Source organism: Helianthus annuus, chromosome 4 (genome assembly GCF_002127325.2).
Source record: "Helianthus annuus cultivar XRQ/B chromosome 4, HanXRQr2.0-SUNRISE, whole genome shotgun sequence".
Classification (NCBI taxonomy): domain Eukaryota; kingdom Viridiplantae; phylum Streptophyta; class Magnoliopsida; order Asterales; family Asteraceae; genus Helianthus; species Helianthus annuus.
The window spans coordinates 561514-577181 of record NC_035436.2 but is presented as its reverse complement, the minus strand read 5'-3'; the positions used below and the strand labels follow the sequence as shown (position 1 = coordinate 577181).

The 15668-nt window shown below is 35.6% G+C and overlaps 1 long non-coding RNA gene across 1 annotated transcript; it reads right to left on the bottom strand.

Moving 5' to 3' along the window:
- Nucleotides 1-8763: 8763 nt before the first annotated feature.
- LOC110934262 lies at nt 8764-10229 on the bottom strand. The gene is made up of 3 exons (XR_002588189.2): nt 10145-10229; nt 9433-9520; nt 8764-8860 (listed from the first exon to the last, which is right to left on the bottom strand). It is a non-coding gene; the product is annotated as an uncharacterized LOC110934262 (long non-coding RNA).
- Between the last annotated feature and the right edge of the window lie 5439 nt (nt 10230-15668).

Here is a 15668-nt window from a genome sequence, read left to right as displayed (position 1 = left end):
CTAGAATATACTGTACAAATTCCGCGAAGTTCCGTTTTAAAACGAAAGAGTTATACTCAAATTCGTATGAGAAGGGTTAAAAGCGTCACCAGTGAAAGTTAAGGCTTTCCAATATAATTAATGAATAAACCGGGGACTTAATAGCGCGGGTAAATAACACGAGGCCCCTATCGGTAAATAACCGAGGGCCAAACCGCAAAGTTACCCCTTCAAACCCGAAAGGTCAGGTAAATCATTACGAAAGATTTCGTTATTAATTACCTGGATTTCGTAATCATTTCAAAAAGATTTTAAAAATCTGAAAAACAGGCTTCACGCGACCCGCATTGCATTATGGTTAAGTTGAGGCGGGCCGCGAGCCTCCCCTTTTACGCGTCTGATCTTTAAATCCCAGGCGGCCCGCATTGTAAACGCATGGAACTTCCATGCGGGCCGCATTAGATGCCCAGATGCAGAATTGTTGTAACTACTTGGCCTTTGGACCATTTGAACGATCAAACCTCAATAAATGAGGCATGGGCACCCTACAATTGACCCATAACACTCTAGGCCACCTGCCCATCATCCATGGTCACTTATAGACCAATGTGTGATGATCTTGGAGCTTGGTTTGCACTATAAATAGCAATGTTGTAGTTACAACATTCACACAACTCAAAACACAACTACTGATCATTCTAAGAAGCTCCAAGCATCTTTCTCTGCTCTATAAGCAAGAACACACTTCTGTAAGTCGTTCACAATCAAAATGGTCTTGCATTTCCATAGTTATAGCTCATAAACGCAACCGTCGTAACTAACGGTTGTCATTACAATATCTTGCAAATGGTTCAGTCTTATGACGAATCAAAAGTGGTTATGAGTTGGTATTTATGTGGGTAATAAACCTCTAAAAAGGTTCCCCCTGATCACCACTCTAACTATGTCAAATGTCGAGTCAAACGTGCGGTTAAAAAGTCAACAGAAAGCTATTTTAGCGATTTATGCATAATCTGTAATGTATATGTCATGGAACCTGTTTTGATAATCATAAAACATGATAATAAGTATATAAACTTGTTTGCGCTCGTTTGAATCGATCATTTATTATATTGAACCGGTTCGGAGCCGAAAGTCGCCAAAGTTTGACTTTTGCTTTGACTTCAGTTCTGACCCATTTTAGTGAGGTATAAATATACCTTAGGACTCTCTTAGGACCAGGTCACATGTTGGTATAAACCTCTGTGGTCGGTTCATAAGTTATCCGAGTCTTTTACGTATTTCCGTCATTCGCCTAAAAGTTGACCGTAACGGCCTTTTAAACTTAAAACGAGTATTTCGGACACGTGAACGGACCAAAACCTTGCTTACTAAATTATAAGCATGTCCTTAAAGTTTCGCGTCAATCCGAGGTCTAGAATGAGAGTTATGCTAAAAAGCGCAACTAAAGTAAACTTTAGTAATTAACGGCGCAATTAGCATAACGCCTATCTAAACCAAGATTTCGTCACCAAAACTTTTACCCACTGTATTAAAATAATATTTTGGGAATTTTAAAGATTTTTAATAATTTTTACCTTGCTCATAACCTGCGGTTATGGCTACGGTTCGGTTAATACCGAATATGCCCTTTTCGGCCAAAACATGAGTTCTACAAGGTCTTTTGACCCGATTCCAGTTGCTACTGATTTTAAATAATAAATAAAGTATTTTAAGCTTTATAAGCTGTTCGGGAAACTCAGATTTCCTGTAGAACTCGAAAAGCCCTTTCTAAAGCCTTTAAAATGACCGAAAAGTCCCTGCGGGGCATATTAATAACTTAAACCCGTTACGGGCGTCACGGAAGGTATCCTACTGATACCAAAATACTTTTAAGGCATATTGACTTAGGAAATAAGCGTAGGACACTTATGGTTAACCGTTTCGCCTATTTGCGCACACGGTACGGCTCATGGAACTAGTTTTCGTGCAATAGCCGATATGGGTCAAATTATATTATTTAAACCCCAAAATCCAGAGTATGAACTATAAACCCATATAAAACAAGTCACTGAACTTGTTGGGTCCAAATCATACTCCATTCTCGGTTTTCGCCTTTTCATGCGAATTAACCATAACTATGTATCGGAATCAACCGGTTTAAGCTACGGCTAATATAAGGACCGTTAGGATTCTAAGAGGTTGATTAAAACCTTCGTTCCAGATTAGGAGCCCCAGTAAAAGCTATCGGTGACTTGATCTAAATTAAGGAAATATACTTGCAAAGGTAAATACTTTAACTTATTTCCCCTATATGGGCTTGGGTTACGGTATATTAATACCGCTTGATTGAGCATTATATAATTCCATCGCTTAGGTGGTTAATTGATTAAATATGATCGGCTCATTTAAACAGTTTTGTTGCTTATAAGCCTTTGGGGGGTTTAATGACCGTTGTCCCGGATATCCTTGGCATCATTTTACGAAATGGCCACGACCATCGACATCCCGGTGTAGGCGTACACCCGGTATAAAGTGTCGACATTAAATTTAAAAGACGTAGCCGTTGGTTTCTATACTACGGTTTTACGCAAACGTGGTGCGTCTATAAATCTTTAACCCGGCACGACCCGGGCTACTGAACGCATAAAAGAACATGTAAAACGTTCACAAGATTTTATTATAATTTTACCAAGTTATAAAAGAGTTTGTGCCTTGTGCATTCAAATCAATTTTAATAAACATTTTCAAATGTGTCAGTTGAATGTATTTACCAGTGTAAACTGACGTATTTTCCCCAAAAAGATTAAGTGCAGGTACCTAAACGTAAGTTGGCTGGTATTAGCTCCCTAGCGTCGGGATAAGTCTCGCAAGCTTGATTGCAGTATCTGATGGAACAATACTTTATGTTTATTTACGATCCACTGTGGATATATTCAATCCCTGTAATACATTTTGGATATTACAATCAGAGGTTGAAGTTTATATATTTATCTTATGCTTCCGCTGTGCATTATATAATTGTGTGGTTTGACTATATTGTTGCCAACATCGTCACGGTAATCCCCCACTGGGCCCACCGGTGAGACACGTGGAAATCGGGGTGTGACAATATCCTTTTGGCGAGTGATAGTTTAGATTTGTTGCATGAGTCAAAGCGATTACTTTCGCAAAATTTTGACATGAAGGATCTCGGAGAAGCCTCTTACGTAATAGGTATCGAAATACACCGAGAACGTACAAATGGGATATTAGGTCTATCCCAGAAGGCTTATATTGATCGTGTTCTTACACGTTATAACATGCAACAATGCTCTCCATCAGTGGCTCCAGTAGTTAAGGGAGATGTTTTTGGCTCTTTTCAGTGTCCAAAAACAGAGGTTGAAAAGGAGCAAATGAGATTGATACCTTATGCTTCAGTAGTAGGAAGTTTGATGTATGCTCAAGTCTGTACTCGTCTCGATATTGCATATATTGCTGGAATGCTAGGCCGATATCAATCTAATCCCGGCCTAGATCATTGGAAAGCAGCAAAGAAAGTGTTGCGATATCTACAAGGAACGAAAGGCTATAAATTGACATATAGAAGAACTGACAACTTGGAAGTAGTAGGCTATTCCGATTCTGACTTTGCTAAATGCAAAGATGATAAGAAATCGACTTCGGGGTACATCTTTATGCTTGCAGGCGGACCAATTTCATGGAGGAGTCATAAGCAACAGTTAACAACAACCTCAACGATGATGGCAGAATATGTTGCAGTGTACAATGCAACGTGCCATGGGATGTTGTTAAGAAATCTCATCACTGGACTCAAAGTCGTTAACTCCATATCACGACCATTGAAGATTTACTGTGACAACTCAGCTGCTGTTAGTTTCTCGAACAGTAACAGTTCGAGTGGAGCTGGTTTATACCTCGATACAAAGTTTTTGTTCGTTCGAGAACGCGTAGAGGAAAATAATCTTTGTATCGAGCACATAAGCACTAAAGATATGCTAGCGGGTCCGATGACTAAAGGTCTACCACAGATCTTGTAATGAGAATGGGTTTTAGTAAAGACCTTCTATGAAAGCATACACTGTGTATGAACGATTATTATTTCCTTGAATGTTTTATGTTGTCTATACTAATGTTTGTGCGCACCTTATGATTTATAGACAAAACTTATGTAAGGTAATTACTTACCCTAAGGATTTTATTTCAGTCATTTTGGTTTTACGATTAAGTGTTTTATATTGAGACTTTAGTATGACTGTTGGGGGTCTCGAATTGACTTCAATTCGAATGACTGTAACTCTCTGCTATGGTTTCAACATGAGACTTGATGAGTATTTTAAACTTGGCCAAAATTACTTAATACTCATCGTTAATGATCACTCGGCCAAGTGGGAGAATGTTAGACTTCTATATAATTGTGGCCTTTATTGATCATTTAAATACAATTAACCATATGACATTATTATCCTAAATATTAATTATAAGTCATTATTTGATGGAAATAATGACATTAGGAAGAATGTGTAGGGTTACCCCTTTGAGTGTCCATAACATGAGAATAAAAGGATAATAATCTACACCAAATAATAATCACTCTCCATCTTTTACTTTTCTCTAAATCTTGATCCATCCCAAGAGGACACTCTAAAGTGGAACCAAGAACATCTTGACGGGAATTATGGCTTCGTCATCATCTGCAAAGATAACCATACCATCAAGTACGTATCTTCATTTAGTGTCCATGTTTATATGTATGATATGATTGAATAACATGATTATATTCTTTAGTTTTTTATACATGTTTATAGATATAATCAACAAAATTATGTTATAAGATGGTTTAATGTAATTTATTTTTAACTTTTATAAGATATGTAGAATTTCTAGCTTAGATGATATGTTATTGACTAATTTCTGAGCACACTGTTGAAACAGGATTGAAATTGGTTTTTAAATCTTTATCCACTATAAATATAAAAAATGAAGCAATTAGGGATGAGCAAATGGTACCGGGTACGGATACCGAATTTACTGAACCGGGTACAATTCCGATGCTGATTAGACGACAAATCGAAAGCGAAATGAAAAAAATGGGTTCGGTACCGACTCTAGACATTTTCGATACCGGATTTGATAGAGGCTCGTAACCAGTATTTACTGGTTTTTACGTTGAAATAGGGGTACCGAACCATTACCGAATTGTACCGTACTGGGTATATTTGGTATTGGTACCGAATACACATCAAACTATTTCCACCAGACAGATTTCAATAGCACGAAAATAAGACAAAATAACTTATACCCTATAAACGCAAGTTAGGTTTTTAAATATATTTAGTTTTGGTATTTAAGTTAAGTGTTCTTACAATTCGAATTCTAACCACTGTTGCATAACATTCTAAGGATGAGTAAATGGTACCGGGTACTAGTACCGAGTTTACCAAACCGGGTACAATTCCGGTACCAATTCAGTACCGACTTTTGATGATTTCGGTACCGGTTCATTACCGTTATTAAACGTATTTTACCCCGAATGAAACAGACGGCTTTTTAAAATGACCGATCCTAACCCGAATCCATTCCCGCACGGTCGAAGCCGTCCATTATGCCAACTATATTTATTAACTTATATTATTTCTTATGCTAATCACCTGTTAATTGTTTAAAAAATATGATTAAAGGAAGCAAGCCAAAACATAAGCTGGAAACAGGCTACACTCTATATTAACAGTTTATCTAGTTCAGATGAAACCCGAATCAATATCATGACTCAATAACGATGAGCGAATGGTACCGGGTACCGGTACCGAATTTACCGAACCAGCTACATTTTTTGTATCAATTCGGTACCGGTTCGTCACAGTTATTAACCGTATTTTACCATAACCAAAGTGACCGCTTTTTAAATTGACTTATCCTAACCCGAACCCATTCCCAAACGGTCGAACCCTTCCATTATGGCAGGTATATTCATTAACATATATTGTTTCTTATGCTAATCACCTATTAATTGTCTAAAAAAGTATGATTAAAGGAAACAGGCGAAAACATGAGTTCGAAACAGGCAACACTCTATATTAGCAGTTTATCTAGTTCACATGAAAGCCGAAATACTTTCACGACTCAATAACGATGAACAAATGGTAGCGGGTACCGGTACGGAATTTACTGAATTGGGTACATTTTCGGTACCAATTTGGTACCGACTTTTGACGTCTTCGGTACCGGTTCGTTACCGTTATTAACCGTAATTTAACCCGAACCAAACTGACCGCTTTTTAAAATGACTAATCCTAACCCGAACCCATTCCCACACGGTCGAACCCATCCATTATGCCCGGTATATTCATTAACTTATATTGTTTCTTATGAAGCTTTATTGGATTTAATATTTCACAGTAGGTACATAATCTTGCCTGTGGGAATTTTTAGGAGGATTAGCAGTTTATCTAGTTCACATGAAACCCAAATCACTTTCACGATTCGACAAAAACAGCGAGGAGCAAATGGTACCGGGTACCGGTACCATTACTGAATTTATCTAACCGGGTACATTTTCGTTACTGATTCGGTACCAACATTTGACGTTTTCGGTACCGGTTCGTTACGGTATTTACCGCTTTTTACACAACTTATATTGTTTCATATGCTAATCACTTGTTAATATTCACAGAAAACATCATACCTTGCAGAATGGAGAAGCTGGGTCAGAAAACTCTGAACGGATCGTGTTAAAAAATTGTGTTTAAAAAAGTGAAGTCTTATTGTCTTAAATATTTCACAACAGTTACACAATCTATATAATTTCAACTGAACACACATGACACTATTTCCACCAGGCAGATTTAACTACAAACCATTTGAAACTGGATCTTAATTAGTAATAACCACAAAACTTTATTAGGTCAAGAAGAACCCCAAACTGTTTTACTGAAAGTTTGATTCTACTTTTGTGTAGCTATGAAGCTAGAAAAGATATGCAGGTTAAAACCCTAAATGACACACAATTAAAAAATACGGAGACTAAAACAAATGTGAGGAAGACATATACCTGATCTTCAAAGCAAAGTTGGAAGCTGCAAATGAACTGAAAGGGAGGAAAGATGAATCAGCAAGAGTTTATACCTTATACAACTAACAAAAATAAGGGAGACATATACCTAATCTTGAAAGCACAATTGAAAGAAGCAAAAGAACTGAAAGGGGGAAACATGAATGAGGCTGGGTTATACTTTATAGGACTGAAACTGAAACGTGTTAATAAAACACGCGTGCATACCCTGAGATTGACATGTGGAGGCATTGTTCATAAAAAAGCTGAGAGAAAAAAAAATTAACGGGATTCGAACATGGACATTTATATTCACATACAAAGCAATAAACCACTATACCGGAAGAGCAGACATTAAACAAAAGCGAGGAAAACATTTTTAAAGCAAACCCGCAAGGAAAAAAGTCAAAAAAATAAATTACCAAACCAGCCCACGCAGGGCTGGTTACTGTTCAAAACAGTCGAAATTTAATATAAGGGTAAGGGTAATATGGTTTTAAACAATAACATGTTTTTACGTCATTAAATATAGTATTAATTTTCAAAATCATACATGAGGTTTGGGCATATTTGTCACTTTCGTCTAAAATAACACTTTTGTACCAAATTGCCCCCCAACTTTTGTAACTTTTTACCATTTTCATCCAAACCACTAACATAGTTTATTTTTTCTGTTAAGTTGAGGATGTTTGGATGAAAATAGCAAATATAAAACCACAGGGACGATTTTGGCAATTTACTCAAACTCTTTTAAATTTCTTTTATTTAATTAATTTTATTACATATATAATAAAAAAGTATATACATGCAATTTTTATATGAAAAAAATAGCTTTGTCACATAATTTTTATAAATTTTTCATCCAATCACTAACTAAGTTAATTTTTCTATTAAGGCGAAGGATGTTTATAAACTAAGACAGAAAATTTATAATTTTTTATATAGGTCGGTTTTATAAAAATAAAATCTACTTAAAACTCTAATTTTTATAAAACTAAAATGTTGGTGACGTTATTGAAAAAGGTCAAATAAAAAAAATCTTATCATATGTACCAAGTTTGTAATTCATCTTCCACTCTTTTAAATTCGCTCCTAATGAAAAACAGAAGCCAGTGCCCCCCCCCCCAATCAAACAACGTATCATTACCAAACCTTAAAATTACCCACCAAATTGTAATTATAATGATATGAGCCAAAAGTTTCTTTACTCAAGCCACTCAGAATAAGTATTAGTTAGTTACCCTCATAATCTTAATTAAATAAATATTTTACTTCTACCAACATATTTCCTAAGTGCTCAACACATTTAAAAAATATGTAATGTTTTACAATTTTTTTCTATATCTACAACTGATAAATACTAAAAGTTGTAATCGATTGTTATGTGTTGCACACCAATGACGTTTTCTCTTTATAAAACCGATTTATATAAAGAAGCTGTAAATTAATTTATGTCTTAATAGAAAAAATAAACTGAGTTAGTGATTTGGATGAAAATTTATAAAATTTAAGTGACAAAACTATAAGTTTTTTTTTCTAAAAACTCCATGTATATTCTTTTTTATTATATATGTGAAGGGGTATTGTAACGCCCTAACACAATTTAACCTAAGATTCGCAGCGGAAAATACATATGTAAAATTTTCTTTCATTATACTCATTCTAACATACTTAGAACTACATTAAATCACTCTTTTCCATTAAATACATTAATGCTTTCTATAAGTTTATACAATCTGACATACATATTTCAATTTAAGTGACCACATACACACCCATGTACAATCCATGACTTGACTCGATCTTCGACCGCGTACACTTCTTGACGAAATATCGATAACCCTGTACAGCCTGCAGTCATCACATTCAATCACAACATTAGCAAGTGATGACATAATACAAATAATCTTAACACATGCATAATAAAGCGTCAACATATCATGCTTTCTCTTATACTAGCCCCTTCATCCATCCATTCGATCACTCGCATCAGATTGCGGAGTCAACCTTCTCTTCCATAGTTACATGCCTACACTTCACATCAATTCTCAATAGAAAAACGGTTAGTATCATTAGCTTCCATTCATATGAACATGTCCTCAAATACACATAACTCGACTTATTCATTCAAGCATATAATTAAATACTCACTCAAACATGTATTCACTTTCTATTCATACACGTACTTACAATTTACATCCTACATGTATAACTCCTTAATTCGCCTTTATGCATAATTCATTACGTAAGTTCCCTTTTCTTACCCAACTTAATCGAATCTCTTTCTTAACCACTTCCAACCCATTCCATTAAAACTTAACTTAGTAATAGCATTAAGTCATATCTTCTTACATTACATTCAACAATTAACATATATCATAAATACATTACCAAACAAAAGGGTAAGTTCGGAGTTCACTTACCTTGCGCGCCCATATTTGCGTTCGCTTATTTGATTGAGTCTTCGTAGCCCGTTAGCCTTCAACGCTCCCATCCATCTTGACATGATTCCTATACACTCATGTCATTACATTCACATTCTTATTAGCATATATGCTTATACTTATGAACAACCATATCAAATTCACATCTAACATACGACCTACGTAAAGCATACTCAACATCATTAATCCATTTAAACAAGCATAAAGCATACTCGACATCATCCCTACATAATCTTCACATGAACTATATTTGTTTACCCATTATTTGCATATAATTTCACTTATTATTGTCTTTTAGACATTTCATCAAACACCTGGCGCGCGTATCGCTTTCTAAGCATAATGTACAAGTGCTTTAAGCATGTTCTTCCTTATTTCATTTTATGAACCATTACATTCAAGCAAAATCTCACAATCATAAATTCCACATCAAGTTTATCTATCTTAGCCTATCATACAACACCCTATACGTCACAAGATCACACTATAACATCTTCAAGTTCATCATGATCCTCATCTTCACACTCATGCAATGGGTTTTATTCTAAATCACCCAATTACTTGAAATTATTCATAACACAAGTTCTATTTGGTGTTTCTAACACCTCTACATGCTTAATTTCATACAAATTCATGGATTGATCATAACCCACTTCAAACAAGATCATCAAATCTGAGTTTTAAGACATACCTTATGATCCCCTTGTGAAGGTGATCGTTAATTCATGTTCGGTTGTGAATTTGGACTTCATTCCACCATTCAATTTGAAGATTTATCAAGAATAAGGGTTTGAACCCTTGTTCTTCTTCTTCCTGATCGTCCAACGCACACCAAGTGTGTGTGTGTGTGTGTGTGTTTTCCTTTATTTAATAAATCATGTTTCCCTTTTTAACGGTTTTGGTCCCTCAAGTTTCGTTTCAATTAATAATGAGACTTACACTCATTATCTTGTTACTCATATACATGTCACCACTCGGTTAAATATTCCTAGTCAACTTTTATTTACGGTTTCGCTTTTACCCCAAACGGTATTTTACCCGGTTCCTTTATATTAACCGAGTTTAAATTATCAAACCCATTTTGGGGTGTTATAGGTATGGTCCTAAATCTCACGCCAGCTAAACGGCGAGTGACCATTACCCTTATCAAATAACCCTCACCAGCAATAAACGCGTCCACGCGGACGCATCCTTCGAATCCAATCGGTCTAAGGATGAGAAGAAGCCTTACCTTGTGTATGAAAGCAGACGTACATAGCGATGCGGCTGGCACCACATCATATGGGGATTTTCGTCACGACAAGGGATGCAGGCAACAACAACAGTCACCACAGATGGCGATGCGGCTTGGCACCGCATCTCGCGTATGTCTTGATCAAAGCATGAGACGCGGGAACATTAAAAGTTACCGCGAGCAGCGATGCAGCCCGCACCGCATCCTGTGCACTCAGCAAGTGGGACTGACACCACAGAGCAAGTAGCACCAACGACAGTCGTCTGTCAGGTCTACGTAAGCGACAGACTGACGTGGCTTCACCTCCACAACCGACAAGCCTGACACACCTGGAAAGGTGCAGCATGTCGTCAGTCCGTCCGTCCACCTCCTCCTTTACTTCTCGGCTATAAATACCAACCCCAAACCAGGTTTGAGGTATCTCTTCACAACTCTCTCACTACTACTACTATCACACTTTGCTTCCCAAGCAAACTACTGATTCTCACGCCGGAGAGTGGTAACAAGGAGCACCCCCCACCCCATCCTCCTTGTTACGAGTCACGGCTTGTTTCCTTGTGCAGGAGATCAACCGGCGGACGATCCAGCCAGCGATACTCAAGAGGAAGGGATTAACCCTTCTTGACGAGACCAGTGAGTTAACCCTGCCCGGTTAACCATTGTTTCATCAATATGTAACAAAAATAATTAAATAAAAGAAATTAAAAAAGCTTTGAGTAAATTGCCAAAATCGTCCCTGTGGTTTTATATTTGTCAGTTTCATCCAAATATCCTCAACTTAACAGAAAAAATAAACTAAGTTAGTGGTTTGGATTAAAATAGCAAAAAAGTTACAAACGTTGGGGGTAATTTGGTACAAAAGTGTCATTTTGGACGAAAATGACAAACGTGCCCAAATCTTAGGGACGATTTTGGCAATTAACTCTTATTATATTTAATGACACAATGACAATTTTATCATTAGTATGTTGTTACCAAAAGTGATATGAGTAAACAGTATACATAACTTAGCCTATACATCACTATTAATACATATTATGATTGCTTTAATAAAAAAAATGAAGCACTCCGACGACACTATTATATATTTTCACAAAATGGTATATCAACTAATTAACTTGTAATGTTTATTTTGATGATGGAATCACAAATTGTGGTGGGGGTTTTTGCATGTGATAGCATAAGCTGGCTTTTTTTATTTTTGTTTGAAAGTGTGTGTGTTTTTTCACAAGTAATGATATTCTTTTTTATAAACAAGATGTTATCCAAATAATAGATACGTGTTAGACTATCCTGGAATCTACGGCTAAGTTCTTCAATAAAAACTTGATCGTTTCTATTTGGGATCCAATGATGTTAATGGAACAAACTTGTCTTGTGTTTGTGTAAAAACCATTGTTGTAATAGTTAGGTACCATGTGGTCTATAGAAATATAGATTCAAAGGGACTAAACTCTATATAAAATGGATGTAAACATGAAACATAGTATGATTAAGAGATATTAATAAAAATGTTTATTAAGAATTAAGAAATAATACATAAATAAACACGAGCCTCACGCATAAGATTATAGTGAGAAGTAAGATTATCTTGTGGATGGTTTCATCGTTCGTAACTAGGGGTGGCAATCGTGTCGGGTTGATGGGTTGGCGGGTTGACGGGTTACGGGTTGGCGGGCTGGTGGGTTGAAATGTTCAACCCGAACCCGACCCATATTATTATTCGGGTCAAATATTTCAACCCTAACCCGACCCATATTAATTCGGGTCAACCCTAACCCGACCCGTTTAACCCATATTTTTAAATGAGTTATATAAGTTGACGATTTATAAACGAGTTGTTCGGTTTTAAGCGGGTTATCGATAACATGTTTAATGATGAGTATGGGTGTGATAAATAAAAATATAATGTGTCAAAATTAACATTATTATAACTAACCATGTAAATTAGAAACCGAAAAAAAATATAAAAGTTTTTCATCTAAATAGTTAAACGGGTTAATGAGTCAACCCGTTTTTATACGGGTCAACCCGAACCCGACCCGTTTTTAATACGGGTCAACTTGAACCCGACCCGTTTTTTTAAACGGGTCATGTTAGTCGACCCAAACCTGTTTTTTTCGTGTCAGGTTCGGGTCGGGTTAACGGGTCGTGTCAAGAATTGCCGCCCCTATTCGTAACCTATACATTATCATGAATGCATGGGCGAAGCTTTTAAGTGGCGGGAGGGGGCGGCCGACCCCCCCGAACGTTTCGCTCAGTAGTAGAGAGTATGTAGTTTTCGTATAGAAATTTTTGGGTATATACGTTTTCGACCCCCTGGTTTTATAGAAAATTTTAGGTCCGGTTACTTCCGCCCCCTCGATTGGAAATCTCAAGCTTCGCCACTGCATGAATGGGTTATTTGGAACCACTACAAATATAAAACAAATGAAGAATCTATTTTTTTTTTTAAATCTTAAAACCATAGTTATATAAGTGTTTTACATTAAAAATAAATTGAGGTAATTTTCAAAAAAAAAAATTTCCTTTATAGGCAGGCATGTACAACACGACACAAACACATATCTTCAAAATTCCAAATTAATTTATAATTTCAAACCAAAACATCCTACACATGTATAATGATTAAACCAAACAAATTACACCATAAAAATGTTGTAGACACCCTACTTCATGTACTTTTATTGGTATTTTGTAAACTCACACTAAAAATTCACTTAGGTTTTATCATATTTACATATTGTTGAAACTTAATGTATATTCACATGTAAACTTTTATTGGTATTTTGTAAACTCACACTAAAAATTCACTTAGGTTTTATCATATTTACATATTGTTGAAACTTAATGTATATTCACATGTAAAGTACTATTTCTTTTACATTTTGATCAAAGTTGGTTTATGCATGAATTTATATGCTTGATTAACATTAGCTCACATGTTAACTATGGTAATTAGCATGTTAATTAGTGTTTACTTCACATATGAGACACATTTTAACACACAGTTCTTGTATTGGATATTTGGGGGGAGACCTAATCAGATTGACAAGATAGTGCGTTACAGGTGGCATCACAGACGTAAGAGAGACATTATGGTCTGTAAGATGAAATTTTAAAGAATTGCACTTTAGTCCTTGGACTTGCATATTTACATAATTGCTAATACTTAAAGTTGGACACGTGTCACGAGTGTGGGTAGTATGTATGTACAGTGGTGAAGCTTGCCCTCGAAAACCGGGGGGGGGGGGTTGCGCGAAAACGTATATACCCAAAAATTTCTATAGAACCCGGGGGGGGGGGGGGCGTATACTGAGCAAAAAAATCGGGGGGGGGGGGGACTTATCATGCGCCCCTGTATATGGTTATACATGTGTATATAAATACGGGGTGTAACACACCTAAATAACTATCGAAGAATTAGTTGTCCCACAAATAACCAAGTTCATGTATATAGGGTCAATAGGGACAAAGGCACTGACATTAATAAGCTTACACATCTACATAGGTTGGCGTTAAAGAGCAATCACATGAGTTTTATGTGACAACGGATTTCCAATGAGATTGAGTGGGAAACTCTATAGTGTTGAAGTTTGTGCAACTAGATTGTACTAAAACGATCGTTGGTTATCATGAAAACACAAGCGCATAAGTTGAAGGGGGCAGAGACGAGAATGCTGAGGTGGATGTGGATAAAGATTTATTATTGTTGTTGTTGTTGGGAGAAATTAGGGATGACACACTTTTCATATAAGATAAGGGTGGTGAGATTAAGATGGTCTATGTAACATCTTGACTTAATTGGAGATGAGTGTAATATGTATGAAAATTAGAAATCAGACGTCACTCCATTAGTTTTTAAACCGTTAGTCTTAGAACTTTATAATGTTAGTTTAGAAAACATGCTATGAGATTATGAATCCCATATTACGGGCTATGATCTTAGCTTAAAATGAGGTTAAAGATCTTCATAGATTTAAAGATAAGCTTTGAAGCTTATGTGGGAGGTCCATGAGCTTCAAAAGGGTATTTCAATAAGATAAAACTTATTAAAAACTTTTGAACAAAGTTAGATTAAACAATACTATTATGTTTAATAATTTTAAAAAATGAAACACATGTGTGTATTCGGATAATCCTGAGTGGTCTAGATGTTTACACATATTTAAATCATATTGTTGTATCAATATAAATTTTGGGAATGAACTATAGTGATCAGAAATATGAAAATGTTTTAAACCAAAGAACCTATATATTTTATGTGATTATTCAAGATGAATTTATGTGTAGTTTGCAATATCATGCCACGCAATCATAATCATAATATATTAAACATATACACTTTTATTACACGTCTCTATGTGTAAACGTGATAATAATTGGAAAAAAATAGGATTCCCTTTATATCATCTAATATAACAATGTCAAACTACTATAAAACTGGTTCATGCAAATTTGAACTAGAATTTCAAATCTTTTAAAGAACAATCATCTCTCTTTTCTAAGTTATGAAAAAAAAATCTGGTTAATACTAGCTTCTTAAATTGAAAAACATATATGACATGTTGATAGAGAAGAGAAAATGAAATATGAAATTAAAAGTTGGGTAAAAATGAAAGCTACATAAGAAAATGAAACCGGTTTCGCATAGCATACTATCTTTGACAACTTCAACCATACATACATACATACATAAGTACACATGTAGATGTAGTCACGGCAACGGGGTGTGGTTTCTGATAGTTAGGGGAATAATAATAACAATTTTAGGGGAAGAATAAATTATTGGAAAAATTGTCATTTATATTTATATCACTTTTTAGGCGGTGTCCTTTACTAAATATTTTGTTGCAAATTTAGTCCTTTACACCCAACTCAGTTAAAAAATCATGTTAATTGTTGACAGACGGTGTCCTTTACTAGGTATTTTGTTGCAAGTTTAGTACTTTACCTAGGTATTTTGTTGCAAGTTTAGTCC